At 39.9% G+C, this 24,501-nt stretch overlaps 1 non-coding gene across 1 annotated transcript; it reads right to left on the bottom strand.

The window, feature by feature from the left end:
• Window positions 1–1,745: 1,745 nt before the first annotated feature.
• On the bottom strand, window positions 1,746–1,852 carry LOC128291293 (small nucleolar RNA R71). Its single transcript, XR_008281069.1, has one exon. It is a non-coding gene; the product is annotated as a small nucleolar RNA R71 (small nucleolar RNA).
• Between the last annotated feature and the right edge of the window lie 22,649 nt (window positions 1,853–24,501).

Raw genomic sequence — 24,501 nt, 5'->3', positions numbered from 1 at the left:
CCCTACCGAGCCCAAGTATAACCCTATTCGGAAAAGGCCAATTTTGAGGGCTCTTGGGCATTCTAAAGCCTATTTAAACACGTGAGGAGGCACTTAGGAGGGAGACACGGAGTAGGAAGAAGGGATTTGCTCAAGGAAAGCCGATTGATCCATCTCAGAAACTGGATTCATCATCAAGACTGAAGATCTCCCTTCAAGTTCCTTCAAGAGTTTTGGGTTTTCTTATGTTTTGTTATCTTCATGCTTTTGAGATGTTTTCTTTCATAAGTATGAACTAAACCCCCTAAATACCTAAGGGGAATGAAACCTAAGACAGATATTGTTATTATTATCTGAATTGTATGATAAATATTTGACTTGTTTTTAATTATGTGTTCTTAATTCTTGTTTTAATATTCCAGGATATTGATTCAAGTTAATGCTCTTATTTAGAGGAGGAATAGACCCTGTCTAAGAGTAAATTTGTCATAATTAAGTGGAGTTGATTGGACGCCTAGAGATAGGGTGATAAGATTTTGCTGGATTAGGGTGAAACCTAATAAGGGGATCCATAGATCGAGTTAATACAACACTAGGGCATTAATTAGAAAGAGATTTCAATTAATTAACCTAGGGTTAGACGTTATTAGTTTCGAGAGAGATAATAATATAACTTAGGGATTTCAACGGATCAAGTCAAATGAATAAATCGTCTGATTTAGAGTCAAGTAACAAGTGAAGTCTAGGTGGATTTTTCTTTAGGTATTATCTTAATCAATCGAATTTTCTAAAAAGTATTTTCCCAAATTTTCTTTTCGTGCATTCTTAGTTTAGTAATTAGTTTAGATAACCAAATCCCTTAGATTTTTGGCTAGATAATAAAAAGAAGGTAATTACTAGTACTCTTGGTTCCTTTGGGTTTGACAATCCGGTCTTGCTAATGCTATACTACTGTTCGATAGGTACACTTGCCTTCATCGTGATAATAGTTAGTTTCAAGAACGATTAATTATAAATATTTAAAACATGTCGCAAATATCACGTATCAAGTTTTTGGCGCTGTTGCTGGGGAACTAAGATATTAGGAACACTCCATTTTTATTACTTTAGCCATTTTACCTTTATTACAATTTTAATTTTAATTTTCTTTTCTAATTCTTCATTTATTTTCTTCTGACAGGTTTTTCTAGTTTATGACCAGAAGAAACCCGTCAGGACCATTACTGTTTGATAGTGAGATCGACTGCACAATTCGTAAAAACTGAAGTGAAATAAGGCGAAGGCTAAGATACATAGAAGAAGAGAAAGAGGACGATACTTCAACCACAACTGAGGAGATGGCAGAAAACTAAGAAAACCCGCTACCTCCTGCGATTGCTGTTAATTAGAATCCTGCTCTGCGCACTATGTATGATTATGCTAAAACTTCTTTAATAGGAACTGAATCGAGCATAGTTAGACCTGCTGTAGCTGCAAATACTTTTGAACTGAAACCTAACACAATTCAAATGATACAGCAATTTGTTCAGTTTGATGGTTTGCAGGACGAAGATCCCAACTCTCACTTGGAAAACTTTTTGGAACCATGTGATACATTTAAAATTAATGGCGTTTCTGATGACGCCATTCGCCTTCGATTATTCCCTTTTTCATTGAGAAACAAAGCTAAACAATGGTTGAATTCGTTACCACGAGGGTCAATCACTACTTGGGAACAAATGGCCGAAAATTTTTTATTAAAATATTTTTCACCGGCTAAAACGACTAAATTACGTAATGATATCTCTTCTTTTGTAAAGATGGATCTAGAAACACTCTACGATGAATGGGAGAGATACAAGGACCTCTTGAGAAGATGCCCTCACCATGGGTTACCACTTTGGCTACAGGTTCAAATGTTTCATAATGGCCTGAATCCTTTGACTCGACAAATGGTTGATGCAGCCACTGGTGGGACTGTCAATAATAAAACACCTGAAGATGCTTATGAATTTATAGAAGAGATTTCACTGAATAATTATCAGTGGAAAGTCATGAGGACAAAGCCAATGAAAGCAGCTGATGTTTTTAACGTTGATTCAGTCACCATGATCTCTAATCAGGTAGAACTTTTGAATAAAAAAATTGACGGTTTTCTTGGTTCTTCACAGGTTTTCCTAGTAATGCAGTGTGAAGCAAGTGGAGGTGGATCGAGCAATCCAGAATACCCATCCTATGGCTACAATATGGAGAACGAGCAGTTAAATTACATGGGTAATAATCCTCAATCTCAAATAATCCTTATAGTAATACTTACAATGCAGGTTGGAGGAACCACCCAAATTTCTCATGGGAAGGCCAAGAAAATCAGCGACCACCACCACCTCCCGGCTTCCAACAACCACCCTACCAACAAGAGAAAAAGCCGAACCTTGAGGAGATGCTAAAAAAGTTCATCTCGGTTTCAGAAACTCATTTTCAGAATACCGAGATAGCACTTAAAAATCAACAAGCGTTGATCTAAGGGCTCGAAACTTAGATAGGTCAGCTCGCTAAATTGATATCTGAAAGACCACAAGGTAGCCTACCGAGTAACACTAAATCTAACCCAAGGGAGAAAATCAATGAAATTACCATTCAAGATGAGGAAGGGTTAGTTGCACCTAAACCAGAACAGAGGCAAGAAACTGTGGTAAGTAAAGGTAAGGGTGAGGTGAACCACAATGACCAGAAATCGGTAAGTAAAGAGTACAAACCTCGTGTGCCATACCAAAACGCGACAAGGAAAAACAGTAAAGAAGAACAATTTGGTAAATTCCTTAAATTATTAAAGAAGTTACATATTAACTTACCGTTTATTGAAGCTCTTTCGCAGATGCCAAACACAGTCAAATTCTTAAAAGAGCTTTTAACAAATAAGCGGAAGTTGGATGAGGCGCCGCATGTGGAACTAAATGCGGTTTGCTCAGCCATACTACAGAATAAGCTGGCCAACAAATTAAAAGATCCAAAGAGTTTTACGATTCCCTGTTTAATTGGTAGCCTAGATGTTAATAATGCTTTGGCTGATTTAGGGGCTAGTGTCAATGTCATGCCTTACAAAATGTTTAAACAACTAGGTCTTGGGAAACCCAAACAAATTAGAATGAGTATTCAATTAGCCAATAAAACAATCAGATTTCCTAGGGGGATTATTGAAGATATACTCGTTAAAATTGACAAATTTATATTCCCAGTTGATTTCGTTGTTCTAAACATAGAAGAGGATAGTAACATTCCTTTAATTTTAGGGAGGCCCTTTTTTTAGCAACTGCTAGAACAATAATTGATGTTGGCACAGGTGAACTCACACTTCGTGTGGGAGACTACACAATCACCCTTCAAGCTCGTAATTAGAGTAACACATCAAAAATTGATGGTGGTTGTATAAATCATTCTATTAAAACTGACCATGTGGTGCAACCTACTTTGCAGGAAATAAGTGTGAAAAACCTACACGAGCCATGTTCAAGCAACAACAAATGACCTATCTATGAAGAACGAAGGCTACAAATCGAGGAACTAGATGAATGGCGGATACAGAAACTTAGAACACCTGATAAAATGAAACCGAGTCAGGACGAGCTCAATACATCACCAAATCAACTTAAGGTTGGAGACAAAGTACTACTAGATGCAGCAGATCCTCGTATTTCCACTTCTGAACCTAATGAAGAAATTCCTCTCACTGTACTTAGTATTTTCCCATATGGTATAGTCGAGGTAATTCACCCTAAATTCGAAACTTTTAAGGTAAACAATACTCGTCTTAAACCTTATATTGATAAAGTTGATAGCAAGGATGAGGAATGTAAACTCCTCGAGCCACCATGATCACACACCAGAAAGGTAAGTCAAGCTTAGACTATAAATAAGCACTTCTCGGGAGGCAACCCGAACACTAACAGTAATGATTTATTTAAATTCTAGTTTTTCACATCTAACATACTAACCGAGTCTTGAAGCACAGGGTTTTTCGATCCACACGGCCAGGCACACGAGCATGCCTTAGGCTGTGCACACACCATAGGAGGAGACACGGCCATGTGAAAATAGGGCAAAATTTTTTTCCCAACACAGGATGCGATAAGTCGCCACGGCCATGTGATAAGGTTATGAGCGAAACTACCAAACCAACACGGGCGTGCGACATGCCCTTGTTTTGAAACCGTGGGTGAACCTGTCAATTTAGCACAGGAGTTCGACATGCCCGTGCCCAGCCCCTATGGTCAACACTGTCAAACTAACACGGGCGTGGGCTATCATACACAGGCGTGGGAGAAGTAAACGAAGCAAGACACAATCGTGCGACACGGCCATGTGCACCCACACGCCCAAGTAACACGGGCGTGGGGCGAATGTTAGACGTGCCTAAATTTAAAAAATCACGAAACACACGGGCAAAAATTAGGGCACACGGGCGTGCCTCATAGCCGTGTGCCCCAAAATATATATAAACCCTCACTATTCATCATCTCCCTCCCCAAAAATCCCTAACCCTAGCCACTGCAACTCCATACGCCCTACTTGCCACGCCCGTGCGCCGCCTACAACACTGTTTCCGATGACCCAAGCTTCTCCCTTTTGCGTTTGTTTACTTTTTTTTCACTATATTTTCTTTAAATATTTTTCCTATTTCATGATTTCTCTGATCCATTTGACTATCTTAAGTGAATATTCATAGTAGAATAATAATACTCATGCTTGTCATTAAGAATATTGTCATTTTTCATACTACATTCATCCATCTTTCTCGTTTCCACGGATTTTATGCTTACCCACATGCACTCATGCATTAGATATTCCCGTAGCATTATTCTCATAGTCATATTTTAATAACTTAATATATTTTCTTTAATTGTTTTAGTTTTGTTTACTTCATCTAGCACGTGAGTCTCATGAAACATTTCTATTTAGTTTTGTTTTTCCATGCTATTCTTGGGACATATCGGTTGATCTTCGACTTTTCAATGTAGATATAGAATGTCATCCTCATGTGGTAAGAAAACCGTTGTCCCTGCCTCGAAAAAAAGGAAAGGAGCAGCGACATCCTTGAGTCCTACTCCTGAGATCTGTCACCCTTTCTTTGAGTTCCCCTTGGGACCCTAGGAGGAGCTATTTCAGACATTACGGGCTCGACCCCTAGGTGTGGGCCACTGCATTGACTGAGCCGCACTTGAACAGATTCAATTGGCTGACGTGGTCCGAGCCTTTATGACGACTGACTCGTGGGGGCTCTTCTTTGAGATCGTGAAGCTGACGTATCTCGAGTTCACATTGGAACTCTGCTCGACATTCTATCTTCAGACCGTCATGACCAACTTCGACAATCCTAGAACGGTCTAGTTCCGCTTTGGTGGTCCAGTGTGCCAGTTGAGCGTACCCGAGTTTGGGATTGCACTAGGGCTGTTCACGGAGGAGTTCATGGACTACAATGAAATCGACACCCTCCACTGCCACATTCACTACTCTCCCTCAAAGTGCTCGAAGGACCTCGTACCTACCTTGGCCACCTACGATCCTAGCCGCTCCAAGGCATCGGCTCTCCCTCTATCCTTGAGGTACCTACAAGCCATCTTGGCTCACACTCTGGTGGGACGACGAGAGAGCACCAACGTCGTCACCACCCACGACACCTATTTCTTATGGAGCATAGCGAACAGGCATGTCCTCGACCTTGCCTACTTCATCGCCCTCGCCATCCGCCATCAGACGGAGCGACATCGGAAGGGGGTCATCTCTATCGAGCCCTATGTGACTCGATTGGCACGACACTTTGGGCTCCTCAACATAGGGCACAATCATCCTCCCTCACTCTCATCAGCCAGATGTCCCCAAAGGGCATCTCGAGCATGCTAAAAATAAGGATGATCAAGAAGCGATGTGGCACTTACCCTCCTCAGTACCGCTCGTCCAGTCCCCCGAGGAGGAAGACCCAGAGGACATTACTGATGATGTCCCTTCACGTCATGAGAACCCACCGTCTCAGCCACCACCTATCCATCGTCCAATTCATGCGGCGGCTTCATACTCTGACATCCCTGAGCGCCTTAGACAATTTGAGCAGCAATGTTTTTAGCGCTTTGATCACATTGATGCGACCCTACATCAGATTTCATCACCACCACCTCGCGAACCATCCAGTGATGACGATGTTTAAAATTTTATTATTTTATTATTTTTATTTTCACTTTTATCTTTATTTATCTTATTTAAGTACTTTTTATTTCATTTCCATTATTATTATTTTAATTTTAATTTTTATAATTTTTATTGAGTAATTTATAGTTTTGGCTATTTCATTATGAGTAGTTGTGCTTCCTTATATTTCCTAAAAAGTTCCTGATTTTATCACAGTTATAAAAAGCTCTAAAGCTCATCATTGCATAGGAACTAAAAACTCCACTGGTAAAGGTTCTCCACGACTACCATGTCCTACTCGACCACGGCCATTGCAACCACCAGATATAATATTCTTTTGGCACAGGACATATAGACTAATGAACCTCTACCACCACCGGAGTATCCTCCTCCACTCTCATCATTGCCTAGGCCGATTATTCTCCATAACTCCAAATCAAGGAGTTCATTCATCATTCAGGAAGTTTCACTTCTCTCCCTATCTTATGATTATTTATCTATATTTTTCAATATATCTATCTTTGTACATTGAGGGCGATGTACATCTTAAGTGTGGGGGGGTCTTTCATATCACATTAGAAATCCCTAAATTTTGTCTTATTCTCACGTGAATCACTCATATCACTATTAGAATGACTTTTAATTAATTTATTATTTTTATTGATATGTCTTGAATTAAAACATAGGCATTTATGCATTGATTGTTTCAACTTTAAGACATTAGGTAATCAAGCACAATAAGTTGATTTTTGAAGAATTATAAACTTTTAGGTTGTTTCCCTAAGTTTAGGTATTATCGTGAGTTGAAATTCATAAGTTTAAACATCAAAAAGCCATAATCTTTGTGAGATCTTGAGCCTTTAGAGCATATTTTATTTCTTTCATGCTCACTTTTATTATGAGTGCGTCAGTATTGATTTGTTATTCTAGAACTTGCTTGATTATGCATATCAAGACCACACCATTTGATTTGATATGTCAAGATGATAAAGGCACTTAGGTTTAACCCATTCACTCCACAAAAACCTACCTTCATAATTAACCCTTAGTGAACCCCTTTGAGCCTAACAAGCCATTAATTGATTTACCCTCAATATTAACCCATAACCCATTATTGTTGAAATCCCCTAATTTGATCCCTATTTTTGTCGAGATTTTATTTGAACTAATTGCTTAGCTATGTTTTTCTCTTTTATGTATTTAATTCTTGTTTTAAAGAGAAAAAAAAAAGAAGAAAATAAAAATACTTCAACACATATTAGTAGTAATTCATCATTTTTGAGCTAGAGTGTTAATTCCATATTCTGAGAAGAAGCTCACTTGTATTCAACTGATGACTGGTTATTTTTCTAGCTAGGTAATTTTCCAACTCAATCTCGATTCTAACCTTTTCCTTCAGCTTGTGACCACACCCCCTAACTAAAGCCACGTTACAACCCTCTAAAGACCTTTTTGATTGGCGTATCAGCTCAATATATAGTGGTGGAGATTTGATTTTCAAGCAAGCCTATGGTAATAACTTTTCATATTGAATAATGAATGCTTTAATTGATGTCCTTAAACACCTAGAGTGATTTGAGTGAATATTTAGTGAGGATGTTAAACTCTGTGATATTTTGATCAAAGGTAGTCACTTAGATAAGGGGAGACACTTATGTTTTCGTGATAAAATGCTCAACTTGGAATGTTTGAAACTTTGATGTACTTTTAGTTGAATTTTCAATGTATGAATACTTATGGATTATTGTGAGATATTATTGATAGGGATTATAAATTAAAAAGAATTTATTTTGATTGTGAGTTGAGGATTTTGCTTGAGGACAAGCAAACACTTAAGTGTGGGGGTATTTGATAAACCGTAATTTATACATATTTTTTGTAACACCCCGTACCGAGTCCGTTACCGGAGTCGAACACAAGGTGCATACAGACTTAACTTAATTATTTTCACAGTCCATTTAAAAATTTCCAGACAAGCTGGTTACTGCATCACTGTCGTCTTAAAAATCATATCTTGAGTTCAACAACTCGAAAATGAGTTTCGTGATTTTTCCCTGAAACTAGACTCATATGTACGTCTACAGATTTTTTTCTAAAATTTTTGGTCAAGCCAATTAGTACAGTTTATTAGTTAAAGTCTCCCATGTTACAGGGATCGACTACACTGACCTTCGCACATTACGATTGGATATCTCCCTGTACAGGGCTTCAATACTGATGCCGTTTGTTTATATAGAAACTAGACTCAAAGATGAATCTATACATATATGGCATGACTCCTAATTATCTCTGGTTAATTTATAATGAATTTCCAAAGTCGGAACAGGGAATCCAGAAACCGTTCTGGCCCTGTTTCACGAACACCTAAATATATCTTAACATACAACTCATATGACCATTTTGTTTCTTCCATATGAAAGTAGATTAATCAAGGTTCATTTACATAATTTATTCACTATTTAATTCCATTCCTACTATTTTTAGTGATTTTTCACATCCACATCACTGCTGCTGCCAGCATCTGCTCTTGAGGTAGACTTTACCTATTTAATAATTTCCATGATTCAATTAGCCCTTTTTGCATACATAGCACAAAGTATGATCATGATTAACCATTCCAATGGCTAATCGTTTCCAAACATTTCCGTACCTCTTAATGATCCACATACAAAACGATTATAGTACTATGCTAAAAACATATATAAGCCATTTTCGCATGGCTATCCAAATTTACACAAAATCCATGAGTACATGACCAACAACAAAAAGGGTAGTCCTATACATGCCATTTCAAAGTTCAACCAAAATTGTACCAAAAGGAGCTTTGATAGTGTGGGCGACTTCGACTTCAAAATCCCGAGTCCGATATCTGACGAGCCAAAATCTATAAAACAAAAATTCAGAGAAAACGGAGTAAGCACTTAATGCTTAATAAGTTTCGAGCAAAGAATTTAAGCACAACAGAGGTATAGCATTCATATAACTAAACGGATAATTCCGTATATACATATGCTCAAATCATTCCTACTTCACATTCCAACCCCTGAATTCATACATGAGGGATCATCTTAGCCAAATACCGGAAGCTCACTACTCGACTGAGCAAATATTATTCGAAGGGAATCAACTATTCCAATGCACATACGAACATACCTCACTGCTGGAATTTTGCAAGCGTATTAACTGAAATTTTTACAGCAAGATTGCTCATTCCCGAATCACGTACCTTCGGATTTTTATCCGGATATAGCGTCTTGCTCAAAAGCCTTCGGGACATAGCCCGGTTATAATAGCTCGCACGAATGCCTTCGGGACTTAACCCGGATTTGGTAACTCGCACAAATGCCTTCGGACCTTAGTCCGGATATGGTCACTTAGCACAAAGCCTTCGGGACTTAGCCCGGACATCATTCGAATAACTATGCACATTTAACACTAAATCATGACACATTCGTCTTTCATTTTCATTAGCAAAACTCAAACACAAGACACTTATCACACTTGCAATTTCGGCTCAATAACCACGCACAAAGAGCATGATTTCGATTTGCTTAAAACATGATCTAATCAAATCATAATTTAAGCTCTATTACTCAAGAACTTACCTCGGATGTTGTCGAACGATTTCGATGGCTATTCGACCACTTTTTCCTTCCCTTTATCGGATTTTGATCCCCTTTGCTCTTGAGCTTAATTAAACAAATAAATCGATTTAATCATTCGAGCATCGAAAAGAGGAACACAAGGCACTTAGCCCACATTTATACATTAGACCTTAAAGTCACATACATGTGAAATCATGCATCAACTCAAGATATTAACCGACACTCCCCTTCTTAGCCGATTGTCCTAACCAAGATAAAGGCATCAATATGCTTGCCTCTAACCGAATGCATGCACACCAATCCATCTCATGTGGCCGAATATGCATGTTGATGTTGAGGCCAATTATATATTTAATACCATACATAAATGGCATACATTTTACTAACTAATGCATTACATATTGTAGCTCAATACGCATCTATTATTTACTCCATAACCGAAACATCATCATATGTAAATATATACTTTGAGATAGTATATATGTCATACCAATACATCATGTGCAACATATATACATGTAGGTGCAAGGGCCGAATCTCAAGTTGATTATAACCAAATATAAACATATATCCAAAACTTAAATCTTACCTACCATGCAATACGCATAAATCATACTTATGGATATACCATGGCCGAATACACCACAACACCATACCATTTCAATTTTGGTCATGGTTAAACAAAGAACTTAATATCTCACTCAAAAATGCTAAAAGAAAATCCAAGAGTCCTCAATCCACCATCACATGTATCATTATCAAGCTTCATTGTGACAGCCCAAAATTGACCCTAGTCGGGAAGTGGTTTCGGAACCGCTAAACCGAGTCACCGAAATGTTTGAACGTAATATTTATTGTCTAGAATATGTAATTATGAATGTGAGAAAATTTCAGGCTTCGATTTAGCCGATAGCATGTGAATTCAGTTAGTAGGACTTGTGTGACACTTTTGAAAAGTGATAGGCTAATCTATAAGGACCTAATAGTGCATGTAGTCAAAGGGGAGGACTTGCATGTCCAATTTCCCCCCCTAATAGCTAGTGGCTGGCCATGACAAGAGATTATGGGTAAAAACATGTCATAAAACATGTTGGGACAATGGTGTATGTAAGAAAAAATAAAATAGTGAGCATGGGAATTTAATAATGAAAGGAACAAAAAAAAGAGAAAAAATGGTCTCATGCATGCCCATTGCCGTGAGTGTGGAGAAAGAAAGAAGAATTTTGTTCATCATTTTCATTTCCTTTGGGCTGAAAATTCTAAGGAAGAAGGAAGGAATTCTTGTTTCATGTTGGTTTGGAAGAGGTTTAGGAGGAGGTTTGGCCATACTTGTACCTAGATTAAGGTAAGTTTGATGTTTTGCCATGAGATTCATGTATATTTTAGTTGCTAGCTTGATGTTCTTGTTAGCCCATGGTTCAAATCTTTGTTTTGTCATGGGAATGAAATTCGGCCAAAGTGAATATGGTGTTAATGCCATTGCATGCTAAATATCAAGCTTGATAATGATACATGTGATGGTGGATTGAGGATTCTTAGATTTTCTTTTAGCATTTTTGAATGAGATACTAAGTTCTTTGTTTAACCATGACCAAATTGAAACGGTATGGTGTTGTGGTATTCGGCCATGTTATATCCATAAGTATGATTCATGCATGTTGCATGGTAAGTAAGATTTAAGCTTTGGATATGTGTATATAGTTGGATATAAGCCAATTGAGAATTCGGCCATTGCACCTACATGAATATATGTTTGCACATGATGAATTGGTATGACATATATACTATTTTAAGGTGTATATTTGCTTGTGATGTTGTTTCGTTATGAAATAAATGAGAGATGTGTATAGAGCTACAATATGTAATGCGTTAATTAGGAAAATGTATGCTGTTTTTTGTGTAGTATTAAGTGTAAAATTGGCCTCAACATAGACATGCATATTCGCCAAAGGAAGTAGATTGGTGTGCATGTATTCGGTTAGAGGCAACCATATTGAAGCCTTATCTTGGCTTAGATTGTTGACCAAATGGGTAATAAGTGAGGATGGTTGCGAATATACAAACATACATATGCATGTGTAATTGAATTATGAATGTTTAGCAAGAGGGTTAAACTAGTTGATTTATTGATTAAGCTCAAGGAGTTAAAGAAGGACAATCAAGCAAGGGAAAGACGAAGGTCATCGAGTAGCCGACTTGGACTATTTTACCCAACACAAGGTAAGTCATTAAGCATATATTTGATATTGCTTAAATGATTGTAATATCTATGCAATTGTGTTTAATGAGAGGAAATATATACAAATGTATGTGTATGAAAAGATGATATTGTTGAACGTAAAAGAGATAGTGAAATGTGTAGGAAGTTTGCTTCGGCACTAAGTGTGCAAGAAATAGATGTGTACGGGGACGAGATTGGCACTGAGTGTGCGAGCTTGTAATGTATGGCACTAAGTGTGCGAGTTTGGACTATATGGCACTATGTGTGCGGGCTTGAATCACATGGCACTAAGTGTGCGTGATTGAGTATTAAGCACTATGTGTGCGAACTCTACACATATCTCCGATTGAACATTTATATGGAGGCGTGACTTCATCGAGATGAGTATGGACAGCGGAAAGAGTAAGTACCTTGAGTTCATGGCTAATAGATGCTATGTTCATGCTCGGGGTGGAGTTGGTAAGATTTAAATCTATGTGATGATTTCAATTGCATTCTCGTAAATAAGGTATCGTGGAATAGATGAAAGTTCATTTGATTGCATGATTGTTGCGGAAATGAAATGATGTATGGAAATTGCTTCAAATATCCTATTGAACAGTATATGAAATGTAAATGTATGACTTGGTATGAGATTGATCTGAAAGATCTAAGGAACTATGGTATAGTTCGGTATGGCTGGAACACTTGGCCTTGTTTCATTATTTCATTTTATGATAATTGTATTAATGGATGGTTGTGGAATGCTTATGACTTCTCGAGTTATAAACTCACTCGGTGTTTTCTTGTCACCCATTTTAGGTTTCTTGGACTCGTCTCCTTTTGGGTGTTCGTAACAATCACAACGAAGTCATCACACCGTGAGCAATTTTTGGTATTGTCTTCTTAGTCAACTTAGGGAACATTTGGCATGTATGGGCTATTTTGTTTTGTTAAATTTTGGGTTGTAAACTTTAAGCCATGTGAAAATGGCCTATGTGGTCGTTGAGTGGGATGCTAGAATCTATAGCCACGAGTCTTAGAAACCTTAATTTTGATAAGGTGGCCATAATTTGTGTCACGTATGATGGATGATTAGTAAGGCTAAGGAAGGATTCATGAAATTGGCATAGTCTACTGCAGTAACTGTTGCGGACGGCAGCAGTGATATGAGATCGAAAAATCACTAAAAATAGTAGAAGTGGAATTAATAGCTAAAAAAATTACGTACTCGAATCTTGATGGGTGTATTTTCATATGGATGAAATGAAACGACCATATGAGCTGTATTTTAAGAGATATCCAAGATTTCGTGAGACAGGGCCAGAACGGTTTCTGGATTCCCTGTTCCGACTTTGAAAATTCATTATAAATTAACCAGAGATAATTAGGAGTCATACCACATATGTATAAATTCCTCTTTGAGTATAGTTTCTATAGAAAGAAACGGAATCAGTATTGAATCCCTACACAGGGAGTTATTCCAGTTGTAACGCACGAAGGTCAGTGTAGTCGACCCCTGTAACATGGGAGACTTTAACTAATAAACTGTACTAATTTGCTTGACTAAAAATTCTAGAAAAAATTATGTAGTTGGACATATGAGTCTAGTTTCAGGGAAAAATTACGAAACTGATTTTCGAGTTGTAAAACTCAAGTTATGATTTTTGAAGCGACTAGTACACAGATTGGCAGCTTGTCTGGAAAATTCTCAATAAGTGGTTTGAGTCTGTTAACACCTCGTGTTCGACTCCGGCGACGGTCTCGGGTTCGGGGTGTTACAATTTTATTGGTATCAGAGCTATGGTTTAGTCGGTTCTAGGACTACCGTAGCGCGTGTGAGTCTAGCTATACATGCCAATGTGTTAGTGCTTAAAAATGTGATGACTTCGACGGTTGAAATTTTTGTTTTGATTAGCAAATGGAACACAGGGTAGAGAGACCCTTGGCGGATGACGTTGAAAGTGTAGCGGCTGCTCTGCGCAAGGGACACCGCTGTTGAGCCTCGATCATCCGCGAATAATCAAGATGAAGGCGAAACAAGCCTTCTTCACCATGATGAATGATTGGGTCGCGCAATATGCCCGAACCAATCCGGCTGTCCAACCATTCCCAAATTTAAATAATCCACCCCAAGAGCCCGTAATGCCATCGGTTGCTGATCCTGTGAGGTGAGTAAACCACCGTGGACTTGATTAGGAAGCGTGGGGCCGAGGAGTTTAAGGCCATAGTTACCGATGATGCCGAAAGGGTGGGTTCGCTTGATAACACCATTAGAGTGTTTGATGAACTATCATGCACACCGATGAATGTCTTAAGTGTCCTATATCCTTGTTGCGAGACTCACTTACTATTGGTGGAGGACCTTAATTTCCATAGTCCCAAAGGAACAAGTTACTTGGGATTTCTTCCAAACGGAATTTCGAAAGAAATACATTAGTCAACGGTTCATCGATCAAAAGCGTAAGGAATTCTTGGAGCTCAAGCAAGGTCGTATGATTTGATCTCAATCTGAACATGAGTTCGTAAGACTTAGTCGGTATGCTCGGGAGTGTGTGGCTGATGAGGTTGCTATGTGCAAAAGATTTGAAAAGGGATTGAATGAAGAGTTAAAGCTACTGGTGGGTATTTTGGAGATAAAAGAATTTGTAACACTAGTTGAACGAGCCTGCAAGGCGGAAGAGCTCGGAAGGGAGAAGAGGAAGGCTGAATTTGAAGCTAGAGATTATCGTAAAAGATCGACGGGCAAGGCTCCATTTTCAGCTGTAAAGAAGTTCAGAGAGGACACAAATAAGTCGAGGGCGACTGCGGGGATTTCCATTAGAGCACGACCATCGATGGACTCACGAGCTACTTCGGTAGCTAGTGTGGGCAATAATCGTCAAGAAAAGCCCGAATGCCCCCAATGTGGAAGACGACACATAGGTGAATGTTGGGGTAAGTCTGTTAATAGGGCCTGTTATGGATGCGGTTCGAAGGACCATTTCATTAGAGATTGCACGGAGCTAGATGAGAAGAATAAGATGCAAGGTGCAAGATCTAGTGGGACGACGGCTAGAGGTAGACCCCGAGGATTTCGGGAGGTAGGGTGGTAATCGAGAGGGTCTCGATACGGTTGTTCGATCCGAGACTCGTGCTCCTGCTAGAGCATATGCTATCCGAGCACGAGAGGAGGCATCCTCCCCTGACGTTATCACTGGTACTTTCACTTTCTTTGATACTAATGTGATTGCTTTAATTGACCCTGGTTCTACTCACTCTTATATATGCGAAACCTTAGCATCCAAAGAAGACTTTACCTATTGAGTCTCTCGAGTTCATAATTCGGTGTCAAATCCCTTAGGTCGTTACGTCTTTGGTCGACAAAGTGTGTAAGAAATGTCCCTAGTAATTGAGGTTCTGTTTTCCGGCGGACTTGATGCTTTTGCCGTCGATGAATTTGATGTTATTCTTGGGTTGGATTGGTTGACCGTGCATGATGCGGTTGTAAATTGTAAAAGCAAGACTATTGATTTGAGGTGCGCAAATAACGAGATGATCCGAGTTGAACCTACGGACTTGAAGGGTTGCCACCGTAATATCATCAATGTTGGCCCAAAGATATGTAAGAAAGGGTGCAAAGCATACCTTGCGTATGTACTTGATGATAAGGAGTTAGAAATAAAACCCGAATCTGTGCGGTGGTTTGTGAATACCGGATGTTTTTCCCAAGAATTACCGGTTTGCCACTGTTCGGAGATAGAGTTTGGCATTGAGCTTGTACCGGACCACACCGATTTCGATAGCTCCGTGATCGTATGGCACCAACGGAATTAAAGGAGTTGAAAGCTCGGTTGCAAGAGTTGGTGGATAGAGGCTTTGCTCGCCGAGTTTTTCACCTTGGGGTGCACCGGTGTTGTTTGTGAAAAAGAAGGACGGAACCATGAGGTTGTGCATCGACTATCGTCGACTTAATAAAGTGACAATAAAGAACAAGTATCCGCTTCACAGATCGATGATTTGTTCGATCAACTGAAGGAGCCTCGGTGTTCTCAAAATAGATTTGAGATCGGGCTATTATCGATTCATGAATCCGAGATTCGGACATACCCAAAACCGCCTTGAGCGAGATATGGTCACTACGAGTTCTTAGTGATGCCGTTTGGGCTCACTAATGCCCTACGGTATTTATGGATTTGATGAATCGGATCTTGGATCATATTTGGATCGTTTAGTAGTTGTGTTCATTGACGACATCTTGGTCTATTCAAAAGATTAGACCGAACATGCGAGCACCGAGATTAGTGTTGCAAATTTTACGGGATAAGCGGTTATATGCTAAGTTCAAAAGTGTGAGTTCGGTTAAGAGGTTAGCTTCTTGGGTCATGTGGTATCTCGCATCGGTATTCGAGTCGACCCGAGTAAAATTTCAGCTATACTTAACTGGAAGCCTCAGAAATATTCTTGAGGTTCGAGCTTTTGGGACTTGCTGGTTACTACCGACGGTTTGTAAAAGGATTCTCGATGATAGCCACACCCATGACGAAACCGCTTGAAGGATGTCAAGTTTGAATGGACGGAAAAGTGTCGAAAAGTTTTGATCAATTGAAAACTCATTTAACTAAGCTCCAGTTTTAGTGCAAATTAATCGGCAAAGAGTTTGTCATTTATAGTGACGCCTCCTACTTGGGTTAGGTTGCGTATTAATGCAAGAAGGTCGAGTTGTGGCCTACGCGTCGAGACAATTAAAGCCACATGAGAAAAATTATCCGACCCATGATCTCGAATTGGTCGCCATCGTATTCGCCTTAAAGATATGGCGACATTACTTATTTGGTGAGAAGTGCCATGTGTATTCGGATCACAAAAGTCTCAAATATTTGATGACTCAAAGAGACTTAAATCTACGACAAAGACGTTGGCTCGAGTTGTTAAAAGATTATGAGCTTGTCATTGATTATCACCCGGGAAAGGCTAATGTGGTTGCGGACGCCTTAAGTCAGAAATCACTGTTTGCTTTACGAGCAATGAATGTACACTTATCTATTCTACCCGACAATGTGTTAGTAGCCGAATTAAAGGCCAAACCATTGTTCATGTGACAGCCGAAAATTGACCCTAGTCGGAATGTGGTTTCGGGACCACAAAACCGAAGCATAAAAATAATTAAAAATTTATTTTGATACCTATAATATGTGCGTGCTCATGTATGACATTTTATGATGATTGATTTAGTGTTATAAAGGTGAATTTCACTAGAAAGGACTTGTGTGAGAAAACTTAGAAATGAGATAGGCAAATGTTGAAGTGGCCTATTGATGCACACTAGGAAAATGTTGTCCTTGCATGTCAAATTCCCAAATTTGACTATAATGGCCGCCAAGGTGGGCATGATGGGCAAGGAAAACATGTTTCCAACATGTTTGGCTAGTGAGTCATGTAGGAAGTATTATAATAAAAATAAGCATAAAAAATGGAAAAAAAAAGAAAAGATGAGCTTGGATGCCCCTTGCCGTGGGTTGAGAAAGAAGGAAGAAAAAAATTTTTGTTGTGTTCATCCATTTTCACTTCTTGGCCGAAAATACTAAGGAAAAAGGGGGAGGACTTTTGCTTCATGCTTGGGTTGGAAGAGATCTAGAAGGAGATTTGGCTAAGTTTGCATCAAGATTAAGGTATGTATGAGGTTGTGTTAGGAGTTTCATGCATGTTTTGGTTGCTAACTTGATGTGCATGTTAGCCATGGCTCAAATCCTTGTTATGCCATGGAAATGGTATTTGGCCAAAGTTGTTATGGTGATAAAGCCATTGCATGCTAAGTGTAAAGCTTGATGATGATGCATGCAATGATGGATTGTCTACTCTTGAGTAAGATTTTGAGTTTTCTTTTGTTTAATCATGATTGAAGTTGAAAAGGAGCATGATTGTCATATTCGCCATGATGCATTCATAAGCATGGTTCATGCTTCTTGCATGTTAGTTAAAATTTGTGTTTTGGATGGCTATGGACACCTTGAAATTGACCATGCTCATATATGTATATATATGTTTGCACATGATGTTTGGTTATGAACTAAGTGATGAATATGTTTGTTTAAAGAAGAAGATGTTGAAGAATGAATGTGAAATTGCAAGCACATTCGCCTAGCACACATATGAGTGCTCGATGCTATATTATAAGTTTTGAGCAACAATATGCAAAGCATTAACTAGTAAAATGCATGCTGTTTTTGTGAGGTATTAAGTGCATAATTGGCCTCAACATGTACATGAATATTCGGCCTTGGGTAGCCTATTGAAGGCCTTAGCTTTTCCTTGATGCTCGAATAAATTGTATTGAATTGCTTGATGTAGTATAAAATGTGCATGACCATTGTGTATTCAAGCTAAAGAGTGGCCATATGACCATTTAAACTCCTTGTCATATTCGCCATAAGCTAGCACAATGAGGTTTTAATAGATTGAATTTGTTTGAATTAGCTCAAGAGCTAAGAGGGCCACAATTGGACAAGGGAAGGAAAAAGTGATCGAATAGCCGTAAAAGCCGTTCGACAACATCCGAGGTAAGTCCTCAAGAAGTGACCTTAATTGAATTATGTGGAATGAAATATGGATGTATTGATTATTGATTTATGTGTGTATGAGTATTCAATTCTACCCGGGCTAAGTCCCAAGGCGATTATGCTAATGATTATAATTGTGTTTGAGCCTTAGTAACTGAAAATGAAATATGTATGTCCAATGATTATTGATGTATGTGTGCATGAGAAATTGAATGATATCCGGCTAAGCCCGAAGACAATTATGCTGGAAATTATATCCGGTTAAGACCAAGGCAATTGTGCTAGCGGCTATATCCGGCTAAGACCAAGGCATTCGTATGAAGTCATTCTATCCGGCTAAGACCAAGGCATTTGTGCACATGCTTATATCCGGTTATATTCAAGAATCTTGGGCTGGAGGTGAGTGTTGGTTGCTGTAATAAATTCAATTAGTACACTCGAGAAGCCCAAAGAATAAGGTACGTTTATATGTGCATTGGAAAGTCGACATGTTTGAGCAACATTCGCTCAATCGACTAATGAATTTCAGTTATTGAATTGATTGATACTTTGTGAAAGTATATAATGATGAAGTGTGAAGTAAGAATGTGTATTAATGAAATGACGCATTTGGCTATGTGAATGTATTGCTGTAATTAGAGTTGATTATATTCCTTGAGACTTACTAAGCATAAAAATGCTTACCCGTTACTTTGGCTCTCTTTTATAGATTTATTTCGATAGCAATCGGATTCGGGATCAATAAAGTCAAGTCATCCACACTATCAACGTCTCTATTTTGGTATAAATTTTGGTTGAACTTTGAAATGGCATGTATAGGACTACCCTTGTTGGTTAAATATGTTGTGATGTATTTGTGTATGCGGCCATGCGAAAATGGCTCGTAAAAGTGAAGTATCGACTTAGACTATTTGCGGTTTGTATATGTATATATTTGGTGTCATGATGTGACCATGGATTGGAAATGGGAATGTTGGTCACATGATCAGCCATTGGCATGGTTAAAATGATCATATATGAACCTATGTATGGCAAGACTAGTTGGTTCATGGAGACTACCAAATAGGTAAGACCTACCTTAAAAACAGATGCTGCCAGCTGCAGTGACGTGAATGTGAAAAATCACCAAAATTTGTAGGAATGGTATTAAATAGTGAATAATATATGTAAATGAACCTTGATGAGTCTATTTTCATATGGAAGAAACGAAATGGTCATAGGAGTTACATGTTAAGAGATATTAAAGCTATTGTGAGACAGGGCCAGAACGGTTTCTGGGTCCCCTGTCGCAACTTTAAAAATTTTCTATAAATTATCCAGAAATAATTAGGAGTCATGCCTTATATGTACAGATTCCATTTTGAGTCTAGTTTCATTAGAAACAAACGGCACCAGTATTAAAGTTCTGTACAGTTAGATATTCAAGTTGTAACGCGCGAAGGTCAGAGCAGTCGATCCCTGTAACATGGGTGAATTTAACTAATAAACTGTACCAATTGGCCCGACCAAAAATTCTAGAAATAAATCCATGGATGGATACATGAGTCTAAATTCAGGGAAAATTTACGAAACGAGTTTCTGAGTTTTGAAACTCGAGATATGATTTTTAAGGCGACGGTGACGCAGTTTTCCAGCCTGACTGGAAATGTCAAATTGGTGGGCAAAACAAGTGAACTTGGTTTGTTAACCCTCGTGTCCGACACCAGCGATGGTCTCGGGTTCGGGTGTTACAATTTTATTGGTATCGAGCCACGGTTTAGTCGATTCTAGGACTACCGTGATGTGTTTGGGGTCTAGCTATACATGCCATTAAATGATGAATCGATAGTGTGGTGATTTCGACAATTTGACTTTGTGTTTGTTTATAGCAATGGATCCCGATCCCAACCGAAGCGATAGCTGATGATGTGGAGAGTGTAGCGCTGCTCCAGCGCAAGGGACAGCGCCGGCGGACTCTCAACCTATGGCCAACAATCCGAATGATGAGGCTAGGCAAGCCTTTTATAGTGTGATGAACGAATGGTTTAATCAATACATTCGAACTAACACGGTGTTCCACAACCTCCATTCCCGACAAATGCAACCCCGCACCTACAATACCTCCAAAGGATGACCAAATAAGGTCAAGTAAGCCCCAATCGACAGATTCAAAACATGGGGCCACTGAATTTCAGGCTACGGATGATGATGATGCCGAGCGAGCTGAATTTTGGTTGGATAACACTATCCGGTGCTCGATGAGCTATCCTGCACACCGATGAGTGCTTAAAGTGTACCATCTCCTTGCTACGTGAGTCCGCCTACTATTGGTGGAGTACTCGACTTCGTGGTACCTAGAGAGCAAGTGACTTGGGAATTCTTTCAAACCGAGTTCGAAAAAGTATATCGATCGAGATTCATCGACCAAAAGCGAAGGGAATTCCTTGACCTTAAGCAAGGTTCTATGTCGATTCATCGACTACGAACGAAAATTTGTGAGGCTTAGCCGACGCAGCGAGAATGCATTTCGTCCGAAGCCATTATGTGTAAACGCTCGAGGATGGGCTGAATGATGATATAAGGATGTTCGTTGGCATTCTCGAGATACGAGAGTTCGTAGTACTTGTTGAGCGAGCTTGTAAAGTCAAGAGCTTAGAAAGGAGAAACAAAAAGCTGATGTGGGAACCGGAGAATTCGAAAGAGGTCCTCGGAAAGTCTCTTCAACAAGCATCGAAGAGATTTCGAGATGATGCGAGCCGGTCTAGAGGCGTTTGGGCTTTCTAGACGAGGACGCGATCGACCCCTGTGACCACACGAGTCACTTGATCGCCGATGGTGGAAATGATCGCCGAGAGAGGCGAGTGTCCACATTGTGGCAAATGGCATTCGGGAGCTGTTGGTTTCGTGATCGCTCTGCTATAAGTGTGGGTCGGCCGACCACTTTATGAAGGATTGCCCGAGGATGCATGAACAGAATGTAAGTCGAGTGGAAACCCGGTGCTACCATCGCCGAGGTAGGCCACCTAGAAATATGGGCAATGTCGATGGCGGTCGAGAGGATCTAGAGATGCTACCATCGGATCCGAGGCTCGTGCTCTGCAAGGACTTATGCCATCTGCCGCACGTGAGGATGCCGCCTCTCGGATGTCATTACCGGTACTTTCACTCTTTTCAATACAAATGTGATTGCTTTGATTGACCCCGGTTCTACTCATTCATATATATGTGAAACCTTAGCATCCAAGAAGACTCGCCTATTGAGTCTCTCGAGTTTGTAATTCGGTGTCAAACCCTTGGGTCATTACGTGCTTGTCAACAAAGTGTGCAAGAAAAGTCCCCTAGTGTTCGAGGTTCTTCTTTTCCGCGGACTTTACGCTTTTGCCGTTCGATGAGTTCGACGTTATTCTTGGTTTGGATTGGTTGACCATGCACGATGCGGTTGTAAATTGCAAGAGCAAGACTATCGATTTGAGGTGCGCGAATAATGAAATAATTCGGGTTGAGTCTACGGACTTAAAGGGTTGCCGTGTAATATCGTGATGGTGGCCCGAAATATGTAAGAAAAGGGTGCGGCGTACCTTGCGTCGTGCTTTCGATGACAAGGAATCGAAAAGAAACCCGAATCTGTGCCGTGGTTTGTGAATACCGGATGTTTTCCCAAGAATTGTCGGGTTTACCACCTATTCGGAAATAGAATTTGGCATCGAATTGGTACCGGTACCACTCAATTTCGATAGCTCCGTATCGTATGGCACCAACGGAATTAAAGGAGTTGAAAGCTCGGTTGCAAGAATTGGTGGATAGAGGTTTTGCTCGCCCGAGTTTTTCGCCTTAGGGTGCGCCGGTGTTGCTCGTGAAGAAGAAGGATGGAACCATGCGGTACGTGCATCGACTATCGTCGACTTAATAAAGCGACGATAAAGAACAAATATCCGTTGCCACGTATTGATGACTTGTTCGATCAACTGAAGGGAGCCTCGGTGTTCTCGAAAATAGATTTGAGATCGGGCTATTATCAATTGCGAATCCGAGATTCTGGACGTACCCAAGACGCCTTGAGCGAGATATGGTCACTATGAGTTCCTAGTGATGCCGTTTGGGCTCACTAATGCCCTCGGTATTTATGGATTTAATGAATCGGATCTTGGACCATATTTGGATCGATTCGTAGTCGTGTTCATTGATGACATCTTGGTCTATTCAAGAAATGAGACCGAACATCTGAACACCGCGGTTAGTCTTTGCAAATCTTACGGGATAAGCAATTATATGCTAAGTTCAGCAAGTGTGAGTTCTGGTTAAGAGAGGTTAGCTTCTTGGGTCATGTGGTATCTGCATCGGGTATTCGAGTCGACCCGAATAAAATTTCAGCCATACTTAATTGGAAGCCTCCGAGAAATATTACTGAGGTTCGAGCTTTTTGGGGCTTGCCGGTTATTACCGACGATTTGTAAAAGGCTTCTCAACGATAGCCACGCCGATGACGAAGCTACTCCAAAAGGATGTTAAGTTCGAATGGACGGAGAAATGCCAAAAAAGTTTCGATCAACTGAAAACTTATTTGACTGAAGCCCCAATTTTAGTGCAACCCGAATCTGGCAAAGAGTTTGTCATCTATAGTGACGCCTCCCTCCTTGGGTTAGGTTGCGTATTGATGCAAGAAGGTCGAGTTGTGGCCTATGCGTCGAGGCAATTAAAGCCACACGAGAAAAATTATCCGACCCATGATCTCGAATTGGCTGCCATTGTGTTCGCCTTAAAGATATGGCGACATTACTTATTTGGTGAAAGGTGCCATGTGTACTCGGATCACAAAAGTCTCAAATATTTGATGACCCAAAGAGACTTAAATCTGCGACAAAGACGTTGGCTCGAGCTGTTAAAGGATTATGAGTGATCATTGACCGTATCACCGGAAAGGCGAATGTGGTTGCGGATGCCTTGAGTCGTAAATCATTATTCGATTCTGACGATGAACATGCACTTGTCTGCATTCGATCCGATAGTGTATTAGTAGCTGAATTGAAAGCCAAACCATCGTTGATACATCAAATTCGAGAAGCTCGAAAAGTCGACGACGAGTTGGCGCAAAACGGCCGAGTGTGTGCGAACAAGGACTCGGAATTTCACATCGATGATGATGATTGTTTGAGGTTCAAAAGTCGTCTGTGTGTTCCAAAGAATTGAACTCATTTCGATAATTCTGAATGAAGCCCATTGTAGCCGAATGGCAATCCACCCGGGGAGTACGAAGATGTACAATGATTTGAAACGTCGGTTTTGGTGGCATGGTATGAAGCGAGACATCTCCGACTTTGTTTGAGATGTTTAATATGTCAACAAGTGAAAGCGGAACATCGGTGCCTTGAGGATTACTTGACCAATCACGATACCCGAGTGGAAATGGGATCGAGTCACAATGGACTTTGTATCCGACCGCCATTGTCGACAAGTAAGAAGGATGCGGTTTGGGTCGTGGTAGATCGATTGACTAAGTCGGCCCACTTTGTCCCGATCGTCGGATTTTCAATGGACAAATTAGCGAATTGTACGTTTCTCGATTGTGAAATTACACGGGGTGCCTATTTCCATCGTGTCGGATAGAGATCCGAGATTTACCTCGCGATTTTGGAAGAAATTCCAAGAAGCTTTGGGTACCAAGTTGCATTTCAGACCGCCTTTCACCCCCAAACCGATGGTCAATCCGGCGGATAAATCGGATACTTGAGGATATGTTAAGATGTTGCGTCCTCGAGTTTAGTGGTTCATGGGAACGGTATTTGCCGTTGATTGAATTCGCTTACAACAACGACTTTCAATCAAGTATTAAGATGGCACCCTACGAGGCTTTGTACGATCGTAAATGCCGTACACCATTGTTTTGGACCGAGCTTGGTGAAAGCAAGATTTTGAAATGGATTTGATTAGGGATGCTAAGCGAAAGTGAAAGTAATCCGTGAAAGTCGAAGATAGCCTCCGATCGTCAAAAGTCGATGCGCGGATCTGAAGCGTAAGGATATCGAGTATCGTGGGTGATAAA

Source organism: Gossypium arboreum, chromosome 3 (genome assembly GCF_025698485.1).
Source record: "Gossypium arboreum isolate Shixiya-1 chromosome 3, ASM2569848v2, whole genome shotgun sequence".
In the NCBI taxonomy this organism is placed as follows: Eukaryota; Viridiplantae; Streptophyta; class Magnoliopsida; order Malvales; family Malvaceae; genus Gossypium; species Gossypium arboreum.
Note: the sequence above shows the minus strand (reverse complement) of the source record. Positions and strands in the feature narration are given on the sequence as shown.